The sequence below is a fragment of the Schistocerca nitens genome, chromosome 1 (assembly GCF_023898315.1).
Source record: "Schistocerca nitens isolate TAMUIC-IGC-003100 chromosome 1, iqSchNite1.1, whole genome shotgun sequence".
Lineage (NCBI taxonomy): Eukaryota > Metazoa > Arthropoda > Insecta > Orthoptera > Acrididae > Schistocerca > Schistocerca nitens.
This window is the reverse complement of record NC_064614.1, coordinates 218,825,579-218,844,207: the sequence shown is the minus strand read 5'-3', so window position 1 is coordinate 218,844,207 and position 18,629 is coordinate 218,825,579. Positions and strand designations below refer to the sequence as shown.

Sequence of the window (18,629 nt, the reverse complement as noted above, 5' to 3'; positions counted from 1 at the left end):
ATCTTGGCCACTATAATGCGTTCACTATGCTGTTTGTAGTAGATTAACCGCACTCCTATTATTTTATTCATTATTAAACCTACTCCTGCATTACCCCTATTTGTTTTTGTATTTATAACCCTGTATTCACCTGACCAAAAGTCTTGTTCCTCCTGCCACCGAACTTCACTAATTCCCACTATATCTAACATTAACCTATCCATTTCCCTTTTTAAAGTTTCTAACCTACCTGCCCGATTAAGGGATCTGACATTCCACGATCCGTAGTACGCCAGTTTTCTTTCTCCTGATAACGACGTCCTCTTGTGTAGTCCCCGCCCGGAGATCCGAATGGGGCACCATTCTACCCCCGGAATATTTTACCCAAGAGGACGTCATCATCATTCAATCATACAGTAAAGCTGCATGTTCTCGGGAAAAATGACGGCTGTAGTTTCCCCTTGCTTTCAGCCGTTCGCAGTACCAGCACAGCAAGGCCGTTTTGGTTAGTGTTACAAGGCCAGATCAGTCAATCATCCAGACTGTTGCCCCTGCAACTACTGAAAAGGCTGCTGCTCCTCTTCAGGAAACACACGTTTGTCTGGCCTCCCAACAGTTACCCCTCCGTTGTGGTTGCACGGTAAGGCTATCTGTATTGCTGAGGCACGCAAGCCTCCCCGCCAACGGCAAGGCCCATGGTTCACGGGGGTGGGGGGACTAACTTATGAGCCAGTTATGGGGGAACTGTATTTTAGTATCTAATCTGAAACGCAGTGCAAGCTGTCATTTTTATTTTTTCACTGTTAGAGGTGAAAGAAGTGACAAGTGACAGGAAAGAGACCTAGGACCAAGACGGTCGACGAACCCCCAGCCTTTGGCTGTGTAGGCTGGAACTTGCGCATTAACCCACCGAGACATGCTGCTGGACAATGCATTAATAAATTCTTTATCAAACAGAAGCTGCAGTGAGCCACAAATGGAAACATTGGTTATGCGTGACAGTTCTATTAAAAAAGTAAACAAAGAAGAATGCTGTGGTATTCAACAAACATTTTTTTGTGCGGAGAGGTATAATCCCATAATCCGCGAATAAAATTTTTCAAATTATCGATTTATTTCATCAATTATGTAGATATTTATTCGAATAACACCCATCTCTGCTATGTAGGAGAAGACGCAGCAACTTACGTTGCATGAAGAGTCATCGAAAGATGTAGAGGTGTTGAGACATTTTCTGTTCGTGTCATATATCAATGACCTTGTAGACAACATTAATAGTAACATCAGACTATCCGCAATTTATGTTGTTGTCTATAATGCAATACAGTTTACAAAAAAGATGCACAAATATTCCAACGGATCTTGATAGGATTATGAAGTGGTGCAAAGGTTGGCAATTTGCGTTTGTGCACTTCACAAAACAATTAAACATAGCATCCTATTAGTGGGTGTAACAATTTTCTGGTATATGAAATGGAGAGATCACATGATGAGTCGTAGGTAAAGCAGATGGCAGACTTCGTTTCAGTGGCCGGACACTGGGAAAATTGAGTCAGTCTACAAAGCACACTGCTTACGAAGTACTTAGTCATTAATCCTAGAATACTGATCAAGTGTTTGGACTTGCACCAAATGTGACCAGAAGGGGATACTGTTCTTTTACAGATTAGGGCACCACGAATAGTCACAGGTTTGCTTGCCGCATGAGAGAGTGTCACAGATATGCTGAAGGAACTGAAATAGCAGACGCTTGAAGACAGACGCAAACTAACGTGAGAAAGCCTGCCTACCAAGTTTCAAGTACAAGCTTTAAGCAATGAACCTAGAAGTATACAACCCCCAGCCGCTCTATACGTGAATAGAATAGGAAAAAGCCTTAGTAACTGGTGCAATGAGAAGGACCCTCTATCAAGCATATTGAAATGGTCTGCAAAGTGTGGATGTAGATACCGAGTGGTTATAATTAATGTGCAGCTACTCACAGAGATCCAGCGTGGGCTGCAGTCTGAGTCTCTGTTTCTCGTTGGTGCTGGCCGCTTTTGCCTTGCCCAGCACTGAACTGCCCTACTGTCATACTGACGCAGGCAAATTTTAAAGAACGGGGCACTACTTCTTTACCTTTCGCTCGCCATAATATTGACGATATTCTTTGAATAGTAATTTTTGACTAGTAGCGATGGGTATGCCTATGATTTTTTTAACATTGTTCACCTGATGATGCGGCTTAAAGCCGCAAACCCGGTGTGTTTCAATGAACAACAATTTTACCAGCTGTGAGCGGAGTTCTTCCTAACACCATAGGTAATGGGCTCGAATTTTAGTGAAAGAACATGTTCAATATTTGTCTAGCAAAGCGAGTAGCGGGGGAAATTTACAATTTCTGATCGACAAAAGCCAAATTTCAGAGTTAAATACAAAATCTCTCTACAGTTTTTCACAGAAAGAAGGCTTCTGACATTAGTAATTCGTCTGCCAGATGGGGGCGGCAAGCTCTATGGCTCCTTTAATGATACCAAAAGTGAGGGGAGTTGCATTTGCCAGCACCGCAGTTGTAACTTAGCCCTTACATTTTCACATACGCCCGTAAGTCCACTGTAGTCCACTAGTATTTCTCAGTCCATGCACAAGAGATAGAAACAATCTACGACAAGACGAAGTGTGCATCGAGGTGTTACCGCAAGTAACTTGAAGAAAAGAAACGGTTAAGGCAATTAGAAGATTAAAATGGTCTATTCGTATCCAAATATTTTATTTCGCACCTAAAGGACGACTTCATACATTTCTGATTGGTTGCGCAGCTGCTTAACAAATGACTAAGATTTCAAGATTAAGACCTGTACTTAACTGGCCATTTTGAAGAAAGGAAGTGTACAATTTTTAACAAGCATCCTTGCGTTTCTGTGAACATCATACTGCCACAACACCACAGTGTAACGGTTCTCGTCGATTTACGTAACTGTGCAGCGCCACCAACCAACGTTCACTTAAATACTGATGACAGCCTATGAATCACCCACTATAGGCAATGACAGAATAAAACTCAAGAGAATACACTGATGTATTAGCTGCACGATACAAAAGTAATACCTGATATTTGAAGTTCAAGGTTTTTGCGGTGTCGCTGAGGCACAGCACCTGTATGAATATCAGGAATGATACGGGACGGTTATTAATTTATGCTGGTTATATTACCAAAGTCAGACTCGTATTTAGAGCGTCACGAATCGAAATAGCAGTATTAGTTGTTTAATCCCACAATGGATCACTTTCACGGAGGTACTGGGCATGTAAAGATATTACTACACTACTGGCCACAAAAACTGCTACATGACGAAGATGACGTGCTACAGACGCGAAATTTAACCGACAGGAAGAAGATGCTGTGATATGCAAATGATTAGCTTTTCAGAGCATTCACACAAAGTTGGCGCCAGTGGTGACACCTGCACCGTTCTGACATGAGGAAAGTTTCCAACCGATTTCTCATACACAAACAGCAGTTGACCGGCGTTGCCTGGTGAAACGTTGTTGTGATGCCTCGTGTAAGGAGAATAAATGCGTACCATCACGTTTCCGACTTGGATAAAGGTCGGATTGTAGCCTATCGCGATTGCAGTTTATCGTATCGCGACATTGCTGCTCGCGTTGGTCGAGATCCAATGACTGTTAGCAGAATGTGGAATCGGTGGGTTCAGGAGGGTAATACGGAACGCCGTGCTGGATCCCAACGGCCTCGTATCAATAGCAGCCGAGATGACAGGCATCTTATTCGCATGGCTGTAACGGATCGTGCAGCCACGTCTCGATCCCAGAGTCAACAGATGGGGACGTTTGCAAGACGACAACCATCTGCACGAACAGTTCGACGACGTTTGCAGCAGCATGGACTATCAGCTCGGAGACCATGGCTGTGGTTACCCTTGACGCTGCATCGCAGACAGGAGCGCCTGCGATGGTGTACTCAACGACGAACCTGAGTGCACGAATGGCAAAACGTCATTTATTCGGATGAATCCAGGTTCTGTTTACAGCATCATGATGGTCGCATCCGTGTTTGGCGACATCGCGGTGAACGCACATTGGAAGCGTGTATTCGTCATCGCAATACTGGCTTATCACCCGGCGTGATGGTATGGGGTGCCATTGGTTACACATCTCTGTCACCTCTTGTTCGCACTGACGGCATTTTGAACAGAGGACGTTACATTTCAGATGTGTTACGACCCGTGGCTCTACCCTTCATTCGATCCCTGCGAAACCCTACATTTCAGCAGGATAATGCACGACCGCATGTTGCAGGTCCTGTACGGGCCTTTCTGGATACAGAAAATGTTCGCCTGCTGCCCTGGCCAGCACATTCTCCAGATCTCTCACCAATTGAAAACGTCTGGTCAATAGTGGTCGAGCAACTGGCTCGTCACAATACGCCAGTCACTACTCTTGATGAACTGTGGTATCGTGTTGAAGCTGCATGGGCAGCTGTACCTGTACACGCCATCCGAGCTCTGTTTCACTCAATGCCCAGGCGTATCAAGGCCGTTATTACGGCCAGAGGTGGTTGTTCTGGGTACTGATTTCTCAGGATCCATGCATCCTAATGGCGTGAAAATGTAATCACATGTCAGTTCTAGTATAATATATTTGTCCAATGAATACCCGTTTATCATCTGCGTTTCTTCTTGGTGTAGCAATTTTAATGGCCAGTAGTGTATTTAGGAGAAAAGGAACATAATTCAATTGGAAAGGTATTTAGATATTAACAAGTTAGGAAGCATTCCGGAATGCGCCTGAAGTAATTTAGATAAACCACGGAAAGCCTCCGATCACGATGACCTGATGGAGACTGGAGCCTCCACTCTCTCGACTAGATCAGTCTGTTTAAAACGGCGAGCCCTCAAACAGTTTGTCCTCAATGTATTACATTTTTTTCAAAACCAGTTATTAGTAGCGTAAAGAGCTAATGCTACAGTGTTCATTCATTTCTCGATACCGATCACCGCACACACTACACACGCTATGCATACATTATTTCGTAGTGTAAGGATACACATACGAAGTCCGTTCAAAAAATACGGCAACATTCGTAATTTCGCGCCAATGGTGTGTTGGAGCGAAATGCGGTTGACATCCCTGCACACGCCTACGTCTAATGCGTAACTGCCGGATGTTTCATTGTTGTTTGTCAGTTAGTTATTGTTCACTGCTGTATTAAGTAGAACGTTGTGTCGCATAGTTTGCGAATTTCGAGATGGCAGAGTTAGAGTAGTAGCATGTGTGCATTAAGAAACCCTTTACAGAGACACGCCAAATGATGCAGGATGCCTACGGCGATGAGTGCTTAATCCGTACTCGATGTTACGAATGGTTCAAACGATTTAAAAATCAACTGGCTCGTGAACAACGCCGCCTATTCCATCTAGTACCATTAATGGTGACGAGAAATAGTATCTTTATGCTAACATAAGGAAAAGAAAGGTATGGTTAATCGCAAACAGAGAAGAACTCCCCATGCAAAGAACCGGATCCACAAAAGACAACGGGTTATGCATCCGGTGGGACGGAGATGGTGTGTACTAAGAATTCCTTCCAGGAGGTGGAACAATCACTGCTGATATTTATTGTCAATAACTGAGACGTCTTGCAGACGCAGGCCGAGAACAACCAGAAAGGCTGCGTAAAATGATGCCGCTCCACGATAACGCCCGGCCGCATTCTGCTAGCCTGACAAAAAACGCTTTACAGGAGTTGGGTTGCGAAGTTATTCCGCACTCACCTTATTCACCTGATATCACGCCCTCGGAGTTTCACATTTTCTGCTCTCTTCAAACAACCTTCAAGAAAGGTCCTTTCCGAATAAAAATGCTTTCGACGTACATGTTTTCGCCTGAAAATCATGTGACTACTACAGTCGTGGAATCGAAAAGTAACGCCAGCGTTGGCAGACAGTTGTAGTTATTGACAGCTACAGTCTTTGTTATGTATATGGAAAAACACTATGAAATTACGCACACATTATAACTATTCAACACCGCGCTGTGTTTTCACGACAGAGTGGTAACATGGAGCCTGCCTCGGGCATGGATGTGTGTGATGTTCTTAGGTTAGTTAGGTTTAAGTTGTTCTAAGTTCTAGTGGACTGATGACCTCAGAAGTTAAGTCCCATAGTGCTCAGAGCCATTTGAACTAGTTCACCCTCGAATTCGATGATCTCTCCTAGCCGACCCATCCTGCTGTTGCTGCTTCTCTATTCACAACATCCACTGCCACCTTTTTCACTGGAGAGTCTGCCTCTCGTGACATCTTGCGGTCAGTTTCGCGTTCCGGATACTTTTGATCTGAGAGTGTATTAGACGTAAATAGTGAAATGAATAAAGCATGTAAGTGATTGATTATCCCTGGCGCTGATTATGGTCGTTAGCGAGCGCGGCGTCAACCAGGAGAGCGACAGCTACCGGAGTGTATCAGGTAGCGGAATAAAACGCCAGTTCCAGACGTCATGGTGTGAGGAAACATAACCTACAACGACAGTACTCCTGTTGTGTTTCTTGGGGGAACAATGACCATCAAACAACATATTCCGTTACCGTTCCTGCAATGTCAGGGTAAGTGCTTTTCCAGCAAGTAAATGCGCAGTGTACACACTATTGAGTTATCCAACATTCTCTCCAGTATGTTCGTCAACTTCCTTGACTAGTGCGATCCCCGAATCTCTCACCAATGGAGCCTGCGTGGAAGACGACCGGGCGTCTTTTAGTCTGCATCACCGGCAACGGGAACATTTCTTCACCATTATCTATGTCTCTCTAACATGACACCCGAGGCCAGCTTGACAATCTTCTGGCCAGGTTTGCAGATTAACTATCTACGAGAATGGATTTGTTGTCCTAGACAAAATGTCCAAAATGCCTGGGTGTCCGCAAAACACTGTAATTGTCATTTTTATTACAAATATGTTTGTCAGGCACTAAGTTTTATAGGTAACATAAAAGCTTATCATACCAGAGAATTAATGGTTATCCATACATTATATATAAATTCTGGGGAGGCGGCGGGGGGCATGTGCCCCCCTGTTGCCCCCACCCCATTAAGGACGCCTAAAATAACACTGTTTCTGGTCATCTCGTCTGAACAATCAATCTTCAATCGTACACCTCAGAAGAGTTGGGGAGGGGTCTCCCCCCCCCCACCCCCAAGTTGGAATACATAATATTTATTCGGCGCAGACTTCTTATGCATTTCTAGAAACTACTGTCTCCGATTCAGATAAACTGGGAACTTAACGGGTGCCTGCAAAACCGTATGACGCCATTATATGAGTATGTTGCGTGAAAGTTTGCTATAGTCCAAGGTTCAACGCGAGAATGAACGTGGAAAGAAAACTGGAGATCATTATGGTCACTTGCTATCTGTTTCTGACCTAAGAACTTGAAAAACAGTTCTTTCATTACAATTACTAATTGTGTACTTAGAGCATAGGTTTATTCGGACCTTTTTTCTTGTTTCGGTGTAAAGAATACTCCCCAAAAGGATGTATAAAATTACAGTGGATAGCACCAATAACGATATTAATTAATAAAAAAATTGTGTGTGAATTCCTAAGGGACCAAACTGCTGAGGTCATCGGTCCATAGACTTACACACTACTTTAACTTACGCTGAGAACAACACACACACCCATGCCCGAGGGAGGACTCGAACCTCAGGCGGGAGGGGCCGCACAGTCCGTGACATAGTGCCTCACACCGCAAGGAAACTCCACGCGGCTATTAGTTTATAATTGAGAACTTTTAGTATATACTAATGGCATCATGTACATCTTATAGATATCCTACGAAATTGTCTACAAAAATGTGTAAATAACTGTGACTTCGTTGCGATATTGTAACTTTCATGGACCTCCGGTAAAATTAAATTATCGTTTTCAGTCTCACTGAGTAAGTTCAGAATAAATGAACGGAATGTTCCCGCCCTTTCCCCGTCTTCCCTCATATAAATGTCTGTGGACGGCTATGCGGACGACCTCCATAACATGCGAATAAAATTCCATTGCCGAGCGCCAATTATGTCAGAGTACCCATTTATCATTCTGTACTATTGTAAGGTACTCGTACAATCCAGAACACAGGGAAACTTGATACTACTTGCTCGCTCTATAGAAATTACATAATTTTCTGACATACTCAAACTTCTTCACCAAACACTGCAACGTAATTTCAACTCTGCCACCTGGCGGGAAACACGACAGCTTTTCATCAGAATATACGTTGGTAAATTCTGGATTTGTACATGGAAGTAATTCGCTAAACAAGCGCCCCAACTCAACACTGTCCATGATCAATGTGATTTTTAAACAGTAATGACAGTATTACATGCAAAAGTCAGTTTCTTACGCAACAATCTTTGTTTTTACGCAGCAATAATTATGTTTAAGGAAAAATAATTATTTTTAAGCAACAATACTTATTTTTGTTCGACAATTATTTTTGAGCAAAAAAAATTGCTTCTCGTGATTTTATCATCAAGTCTAAGCTCTTCAAACCTGTCGCATCCCAGCTATCATCACATCAAATTTAGTATAACTGCCACATCAACCAGCTTCGACGATATGCTTTCTATGAAAACAATTATTTCCTCACTATGGTAGTTTCCATACTGTTTTCACTAACGACTTAATTCGTAATAGCTGCGTAAATATTTTGTATTTTCGTAGCTTCGTGGTCTTTATTACACACTTTTTCTCGCTCACTCGGTACAGAACGTCTTTGCTTCTTACTCGATCAGTCCATTTTATCTTCCAACAGTGTCTTTTAATTATACAGTTGCGAGGCTGCTCGTTTAATTTCTGGCTTCCCAGCTGCCCATGATTTGCAGTTCAGAATTTGGTCCAAACACAGAATTTCAAGAATCTTTTTCTGGTGTCGAGGTTTATATTTCTCAATGTCAACAGTCGTTTCTTTTCTATGCCTGTTTCTCGAATTTTCCGTTTTATCCGCTCCCACTTTTTTCAGTACCGAGAACAAAATAGCGAAAGCTTACAGCTTAATAGAAGAGTGATTTTAATTTTAACGACACTGTCGATATGACCGTCTACACACACACACACACACACACACACACACACAGGGATGCGCGCGCTGAATATAGGAGAAACTGTGTTTCCAGGAACGAGATTCGTAGCGTATTATCACTACTATACAAACCAAAAGAAACTTGCAAATTGTGCTTTAGTGTTGTCCACTGTCGATCAACATATTAAACAATTCTTATCTTCTTAGAGTTGCTATTCATTGCTCTTTCATTTTACGTTCTCTCAAAACGCATAGTAGGAACGACAGAGTTTTTAAAAAAGGAAGTGCACAACGAAGTCAACCAGAAGATCGCACTAAGTATCCAACTAATTGGCATCCGTTTCTTGTAGCCGTAAATGCAAAACTCGCTGTGCTACTTGTAAGAGGATGTGGAACAATTCCCAACATAGGCATTTGCTTCGCCTGAGTAACACACGTAATGAATTAATGAAAGCTTATGCTAATTTCTATTGTCTCTCCCCGTTTCGACACCAGAGTATCCCCACTCAAATAATAGGCTATACAGTCACGAACTAAGGCCCGGCTGTAAATAAAGAGAAATTGGAAGGCATGAGAGCCGACATGGGGTGCCGTCTCGGCCTTGGCAAACCGACGAAAACTCCCGCTCCCAGCCCCTCCTACCTGAACCAAAGTCTCGCTGCTTTACACGCTGGACTGCACGGAAGCCTCTACAGATTATCTACAACTGACCGCTGAAGAAACTGTATTTCGGCGTTTATCCTCCTATATACAGATATTTGTCACCGATGCAGTGCAATGATAAATCTAACGTTTCCTACCCAACGGAGACCGCGCTACACATTTTAGAGGTTTTCATTATTCAACCATATAACATATAATATATTAGCGTTACTACTGTTGCAAGTATTTTAGAACAGTTTCGGTCGTCATATACAGACAAATTCAGGGATCGCAAGAGATATAGCACAATGAAAAGAGAATTTTCGTAACTTGATCTAACATATTTAACAGTCTACATTGGTGGTGGTTGTGGTGGTGGTGGTGGTGGTGGTGGTGGTGGTGGTGGTGGTGGTGGTGGTGGTGATTTTGTGTGCAATGTCTGAGCCTTTGTGTTCAAATATACACTCACATAAGGAGCCAGTGACAAGCTTTGGGGGTATGTTCTTTATACAGAAATAAGTAAAAAATTTCTAGTAAACATGGGCTCTAAGTTGTATACTATGAAACAGATCTCTTCTACTGCAAGTCTAGTCTTTGCTTTCCTTACTTTGGGAGGAGGACGTATTGATCTAAACGAGAAAAAAGTCTAGTAAACATGGGGTCTAAACTGCATACTATAAGAGCTATGAGAACTTTTTCACATTCTCTAGTGTGATATGATAGTGATCTCACTAGCGAAGATGAAAAAGTACTCACAGTTCTTAAGGTATGCATTTTAGAGCCCATGCTTACTAGACTTTTTTCTTCTTTTTGTCCGTACCACCGCCTCCCAAAATATGAAAAGCAACGAGGTTGCAGTAGAAGAGATGTGTTTCATAGCATCAAAGATGAATAAGTGCTCATATATCTGAAGATTCTTTAGAGCCCTTGTTTACTGCGCTTTTTTTCTTCTTCTGATATAAGGAAACTGTACCTAAAGTTTGTCCATATATATGCAGGGTGGTCCATTGACAGTGACCGGGCCAAATATCTCACGAAATAAGCATCACACGAAAAAACTACAATGAACGAAACAGCATGCGTTCTCAGAAATGATAAGTTGACAAAGGTACATGTATCACATTGGAACAAGCGAAATACAATGTTCAAACGTACCTACGTTCTGTATTTAATTTAAAAAAAAAACCTACATTTTACCAACTGTTCGTCTAAAATTGTGAGCCTATGTTTGTGACTATTACAGCGCCCTCTGTCACAAAGCGAAAAAAGTGGTCCAACTACAACATTCATATTTATTTACGTACTACACGAATATGTAATAAAAATGGGGGTTCGTATTTAAGAAAAGAAAAACGCAGTTGATATCCGTTTGAACGATGGCTGTGCCATCTAGCGGGCCAACCATAGCGCCATCTGGTTCCCCCTTCAAGCTAGACAGGTTTCGTTCTTTGTAGTTTTTTCGTTTGACGCTTATTTCGTGAGATATTTGGCCCGGTCACGATCAATGGACCACCCTGTATATAAGCACGCGCTCCCTAGTAAGAAGTGTTCCTACATCAGTTCTTAAAAAATGAAACACAGCTCACACACCCATTACTTGCCAAAATTTCATTATTTTATTTTTTTCAACATTTTTTTGACATTAATGACAGCCTGATTGATAAATCAAGGAAAAACCAGTTTTGAAAAAAATTCTGTATACTAGTACAAAAACTACAGATTGCACCATTTTTGAGACATTGGCCAAATTAGCTGTCAAAATGCACAGTATTAAAGTCAATGCAGAAAACTATATGAAACATAGTGAACAAAATAAAAACACTGTAATATCATGGGGTGTCTACTCAGTACGAAATGAAACAAAACAATTGTCATGTACACCAATACTGCATTTACCACACATTTGTGACCTTTTTTCTTGCAGTATGCACACTCTTCTGTATTTTATTTGTCACAATACAGATGTTTCCTGGAGCCAGGCATACCTCTTCGCTCACCCGTCCTCCAAAGCTTTGTTTCCTTGTTGCCCTCTGTATTTCTGTGTTGATCCATTTTCTTTGAAAGGAACTTAACTATTCTCCTTCGGACATCCTCAAGTGAGAGCTTCTCATTTCGGTTAGCAATTTGATGAGCTTGTCAAGTGTTTACTATGCAGATACCACTTATCTGCATGAATAATGGCCACCACCACTTATTTGACCTTGTCATCGTCTTATAAAGTGATATCAGCTTGTCCAGTAGATCAATGCCTGTAGCCAGTACATACTCTCATGAGGAAGCTTATGACACCCACTCAGAAGTGGTACGCCTATAAAGGATTTTCTCTCTTCTTTGGTTCAAATGGCTTTGAGCACTATGGGACTTAACAGGTGAGGTCTTCAGTCCACTAGAACTTACAACTACTTAAACCTAACTAACCTAAGGACATCACACACATCCATGCCCGAGGCAGGATTCGAACCTGCGGCCGTAGCGGTCGCGCGGTTCCAGACTGTAGCGCCTAGAACCGCTTGGCCACTCCGGCCGGCTCTCTGCTTTGGCTAGAATAAAATTAGTGTTGTTCTATTGGCATGCATAGATTTTGCTTTGTTCTGTAACTGTACTTACTAGCTCCTCAGGGAAAAATTCCTCAAACATCTGGCACACTGTCTTATTTGCTATACCACTAATATATGTGTCTGTATGTCCATCTTTTCAGAGATGGTTGCGGGACACGGCTGTTCTATACAGGATGTCAAATCAAATACCTTTCAACCAGTTAGTTTAACTAGACGGCTGAAAGGCGTTTGATTTGACATCCCGCTTATATATGTGTTTTGCGTAATTGTGTCTTCCAGTCCATGCCTTGTTGCTTTTCTTCGCTTCGCTTCTCGCGGTAAACCAGTAACATTAGTTTCAACTCTTTGTGGTTATAAGTTCTATGTATCTGCTACATCTTGTACAATGTAGTTATTATTCAGTGTATTTTCTTCAATGTCTTCTTCATCTGTTATTCCATCAACATCGAGTAGAATGAGCATCAATTTTAAGTCATCAGCATCGTCTTCACTCACTTCATAACTCCCCAGCTTTGCTAACACTTCTTCAGTTGCAAGCTTTTATCCGATTGGAATCGTAATATGTGTAAGGGAATACTTCATTCTACTACCTAACCCTGGACGTAATGAAAGCAGATTTTAATAAAGTAAATAATAATTTTTGCATGTAATAGGTTTACAAATAGGCAGATCTCGAAAGGAGTTTGTTGTTTTTTGTTTTGTTTTAGGGCGCAAAAAACAACTGAGGACATACGCGAATGTAACATGTCACTGACCCATAACTGAGGCGCATAAAATAAACTGATACTGCACTTATTTCAGGAAATTTGAAATATACTGAATGTATGTTCATAACAAATACACCCAGACAACTGAATCACAAATCATTGTTCTACAGAAACTACTCTCAGGCATAAAGCATAGCCAAGTGCGAAGATAGAAAACAGACAAATTAATTCCTCTCTTCAAATAAGCTAATTAGAGAAAAATTATTTGTTTTCCATTTGCAAACGTTACAGCATTTAGTTCAATTTTTAGGTACAAAAATCGAAGCTAAACTTTTCATTGCTTATGTAGAAATAAATAAAATGTTTCCATCCAAAAAAAGAAGCAATGGTAAATAATGGATTAAAAAGGGAAGATACTAAGGCGTATACGTTCGGTTGAGACTGGACTAAAAAGGATGAGCCAACCACTCTGCGACACAGTAAAACCATCAAGTAATGAATTTAAGAAACATTCATATTAATGTCAGTAAAAAGAAGGACACGTCCCGACATACATTTGTTTCCATCCTCTCGTCATGATACAAAATTCACACCGGCGTACAGTGGTTTTTACGTCAGAGGTAGCCTATCACGAATTGAGGGAGACCCCTGGCTAGAGTATGAAGCCGTGTGCTGCCAGTGGACAGTGTCCCAGTAGAGTCAGCAGTACTTCATTCCGTCAGAATAACAAGCATGAGGTTCGCCACAACCAAATAGATGGCTCCACCGTCCGCATCTTACTGTTCCTTACTGCTAAACCACTACTGACTCAATAGCGAGATGACAGCTTCCGGGGAAATGGCATACTGTGTTTGTTCCCTGCAGACCTTCTTGGATGCTTCTCTAATTGCTCATTTCCATAGATTCCCACAAACCCCAGTGCCAACTGACTGATACTTGCTTCTTCTGCTGTTGAAGTAGGAGCAGTGTGTGCTGTATTAACTCCATTTTTTTCCCTACTGAGTACATTTGCTAAAATGCCTTTTTTCGTGCACTAGTGCGTTCCATACCCTGTAAAATTCACAATAAAGAAATATAAACGGATTAGGAAGTTGAAACTTAAAGACATGCTCAGGGGAAATTACTTAGCAGTCGAGGGTCTCTCTTGCTTCGAGCCACCAGTACATACTACTGTAAAATTACGCCGTATATCTGAAATATTATAAAAAAAAAACACACATGGCGAATGCTGCGTCCGTGAACGTAAAAGTGTTTGTCCTATTCATATAATGGCAGAAAAAAGCGCTATAAATTACAGAACAAAAGACAAGAACACGGCTCAAAAGCAATTCCAAAAAATGGTATTCTGAAGATGACGTAAATGTATTACACTGGTAATGAAAACTATTGGAAGCCAAAATGAGTCTTGGTAGGCATAAGGCTAGATAAAAAAGTGGTGGGTTACTGTACATCTCCAAGTAATTCAGTTCACAGACACGGATCTCAAACCCACAAACATGTTTAAATTAATACTGTAAATTTTGTATTGTGATGCTAGACACTCGGCAACAATTTATCCACAAGTTGAAAAGAGCAGAAGCAATCACAATTACTACCCCCTACTTGTTCGTGTGTGTGTGTGTGTGTGTGTGTGTGTGTGTGTGTGTGTGTGTGTGTGTGCGCGCGTGCGTGTAATAGAGGGAGAGAGGAAGAGGTGGACCGGCGTCAAGGAACGGCTAACAATGCTCCGCATCTACTGATACGGACCGAACGAAATACCGCTCCGTTCCATGTGTTCAATACCGGTATGAGAGTGTCAGTTTCGAAAAATCAGAAATACTTTGCCGGCCGGTGTGGTCGTGCGGTTCTAGGCGCTTCAGTCTGGAACCGCGTGACCGCTACGGTCGCAGGTTCGAATCCTGCCTCGGGCATGGATGTGTGTGATGTCCTTAGGTTAGTTAGGTTTAAGTAGTTCTAAGTTCTAGGGGACTGATGACCACAGATGTTAAGTCCCATAGTGCTCAGAGCCATTTGAACCAGAAATACTTGATAAGTGAAAGAACACAACTGTTAATTCAGGAAGTGGCGTGCTTTGCTATATCCTAGGACACGAAAACCGTGGATTTTAAAAATATCGTTATAAAGCAGGATGCACTTGACAATGATGTGGCAGATTTTGAGACAACAGATACCGTAATACGAAAAACATTCACAATTTTTTAAGGGTCCATCTATATCAGCCGCTCATACGCCTGTGTAGAGGAAAGGTTGCTGAGTGACCGAATTGAGTTACGAGTGGGGGAGTAACCTTGTAGTAATTATTTTAAGGACTGTTAAAATAATAACAATACGCTGTCAAAGAGCAGTCTGCAGCACTGTTGAAAGAAGTACCTGTCCTTAGCAGCGTTCGCGGTGACAGCAGGGCGACGACAATGGACCGGCAGTCAAGGAGTGCTCTGACACCATTGCAGCTACGGAAAAAAAACTCTGTCATTGATTTGTATAATTAACGGACTACGTAATGGTTTATGTTGCGCTACGCCACACTATTTGAATGGAAATACTTAGAAGCTAGACACGGATTAACGAGGCGCATTGCGACATATGAGAGGTTGAAGAATATAATGAAGTTATCTTTTCTAAGTATTTTCGTTGTGCTCAATAGTAATTTGTTGATTAATATGCAATGAGATGACAAAATCCTAACATCGTTGTCGGACCTCCTTTTGCCCGACGTAGTGCAACAAATGGATGTGACATGCACAAGTTGTTGGAAGTCCCCTACAGAAATATTCAGCCATGCTGCCTCTACAGCTGGCGATAACTGCGGAAATGTTGTCTGTGCAGGTTGTTGTGCACAAACTGACCTCTCGATTATGCTCCATAAATATTCGTTGGAAGTGGCCAAATCATTCACTTGAGTCGTCCAGAACAATTGTGGCCCGCTGACACGGCGCAGTGTCATCCATAAAAATACCATCGTTGTTTGGGAACATGAAGTCCATGAGTGGCTGAAAATGGTCTCCAAGAAGCCGAACATAACCATTTCCAGTCAATGATCGGTTCAGTTGGACCACAGAAGCCAGTTCATTCCGTGTAAACACAATCTGCACCATTACAGAACCACCACCACGTTGTAGAGTACCTTGTTGACAACTTGGCCACGGCTTTGTGGGACCTGCGCCACACTCTAGCTCTACCAACTGAAATCGGGACTCATCTGACCAGGCCACCGTTTTAAAGTCGTCTAGAGTCCAAACGATATGGTCACGAGTCTAGGAGAGGTGCTGCTGTTAGCAATAGAACTCCCGTCGGTCGTCTGCTGCCATAGCCCATTAAAGTCAAATTTTGTTATACATTGATTTCTGCGGTTATTTCACGCAGTGTTGCTTGTCTGTAACCACGCACAACTCTACGCAAACGCCGTTGTTATCGGTCGTTAACTAGCCATTGGCCACTGCGTTGACATTGGTGAAAGAATAGTCTGAAATTTCGTATTCTAGGCACACACTGGACACTGTGGAGCTCGGAATATTGAAATCCCTAACGATTTCCCAAATGGAATGTCCCAAGCGTCTAGTTCCAACTATCATTCCGCGTGCGAAGTCTGTTAATTCCCGTGGTGTGGCCATAATAATGTCGGAAACCTTTTCAAATATATCACCTAAATACAAATGACATCTCTGCCAATACACTGCCCTTTTATTCCATGTGTACAGGATCCTACCGCCATCTGTACATACACAAATCGCTATCCCATGACTTTTATCGCCTTAGTGTACAATGCAACTTTTACTTTATGCGAGAAATAATTATGAGGACTTGGCAGAAAATTTATTCTTTGTGATTAATAGAAATTCTTAGGACTCTAAACTTTGAAGTTTTATGTAGTGAAGAACTTTATTCAACACACAGTCAAATATACCTGTAAGATCAGGCCCAAAAACAGAGTGTTAAAAACAATATCCATTATGCATATTCCAGGATTTTGAATATTAGCCTCCTATTGATGGCAGTTTCACTTACGTCGGAATTGTTCTATGAGCGACCAAATACAGGAGTATTTAACAGTTCGCGGGGAGTTACATTACTACCACATCCGCACATAGTAGAAATGCCACAAATTACGGGCTCAGTTGTTGTTCTTGTAGTCTTCAGTCCAGAGACTGGTTTGATGCAGCTCTCCATGCTATTCTATCCTGTGCAAGCTTCTTCATCTCCCAGTACTTACTGCAACCTACATCATTCTGAATCTGTTTAGTGTATTCAACTCTTACCCTCCAAGCTGCCCTCCAATACTGAATTGGTGATCCCTTGATGCCTCAGAATATGCCCTACCAACCGATCCCTTCTTCTAGTCAAGTTGTGCCACAAATTTCTCTTCTCTCCAATTCTATTCAATACCTCCTCATTAGTTATGTGATCTACCCATCTAATCTTCAGCATTCTTCTGTAGCACCACATTTCGAAAGCTTCTATTCTCTTCTTGTCCAAACTATTTATCGTCCATGTTTCACTTCCATACATGGCTACGCTCCATACAAATACTTTCAGAAACGAATTCCTGACACTTAAATCTATACTCGATGTTAACAAATTTCTCTTCTTCAGAAACGCTTTCCTTGCCATTGCCAGTCTACATTTTATATCCTCTCTACTTCGACCATCATCAGTTATTTTGCTCCCCAAATAGCAAAACTCAAGTACTACTTTAAGTGTCTCATTTCCTAATCTAATTCCCTCAGCATCACCCGATTTAATTCGACTACATTCCATTATCCTCGTTCTGCTTTTGTTGATGTTCATCTTACATCCTCCTTTCAAGACACTGTCCATTCCGTTCAGCTGCTGTTCCAGGTCCTTTGCTGTCTGACAGACTTACAATGTCATCGGCGAACCTCAAAGTTTTTATTTCCTCTCCTTGGATTTTAATTCCTACCGGTACTCCAAATTTTTCTTTAGTTTCCTTTACTGCTTGCTCAATATACAGATTGAATAACATCGGGGATAGGCTACAACCCTGTCTCACTCCCTTCCCAACCACTGCTTCCCTTTCATGCCCCTCGACTCTTATAGCTGCCATCTGATTTCTGTAGAAACGGGCTGAGTATGTGAAGAAATTAACAGACTTTCTTGAAAATTGCAGTATGTATGTCTCTATTCTTATTTCTCCACCTACTGATTGGTTTTCATCACAATTTTTCTGTAATGTCACTGATGCAACAGCAGTTGTTGCTGATATGATTTTTGAGCACAACATTGTAAACGTCTATCTGCCTATCTTATGATACGACTCCAATGGAAACACTACTGCAAGTATTTGCAACCAGTTCCTACTACTAGCTTGGCCCACGTAAACATCTCAGCGTGTACTTGCAGAAGATACTAACCAGTGGAACACACCTTAATATTGTAGTGTGACCGCGACAGTTTAACAGTGGCTCCATCAATTATTTACGTAGGTGGCAACTCGCGTCCGCTGTTCACTCTTGCCATAAGGGATGCAGACTGTCGGCTACCATTTTTTATTGCTTCAAGGGCTGGTTGCCAACCTGCGCTGAGAGCAAAAACTTTACCCCAATTAACAAGTAATTAAAAAGTTTCACCAACACATTTAAGTAGTTATTCAATGGCAGTCCTTGGTGACCTTGACAACATCACTTCCAGTCAGGCTAATTTCATCTTCAGATCCAGAT

The 18,629-nt window shown here is 41.8% G+C and overlaps 1 protein-coding gene across 2 annotated transcripts in view; it reads right to left on the bottom strand.

Annotated features, from left to right (window-relative positions):
- LOC126246060 (protein spitz-like) overlaps positions 1-18,629 on the bottom strand; it is a 624,919-nt gene that overhangs the window by 545,980 nt on the left and 60,310 nt on the right. Inside the window, exon 2 of one of the 2 annotated variants that reach the window (XM_049948367.1) lies at positions 15,325-15,404. The exons of the other annotated variant lie outside the window; for it this stretch is intronic. The gene's annotated coding sequence lies outside the window, so the exon portion shown is untranslated. The remainder of the gene's footprint in view (positions 1-15,324; positions 15,405-18,629) is intronic. 2 annotated transcript variants of the gene reach the window in all.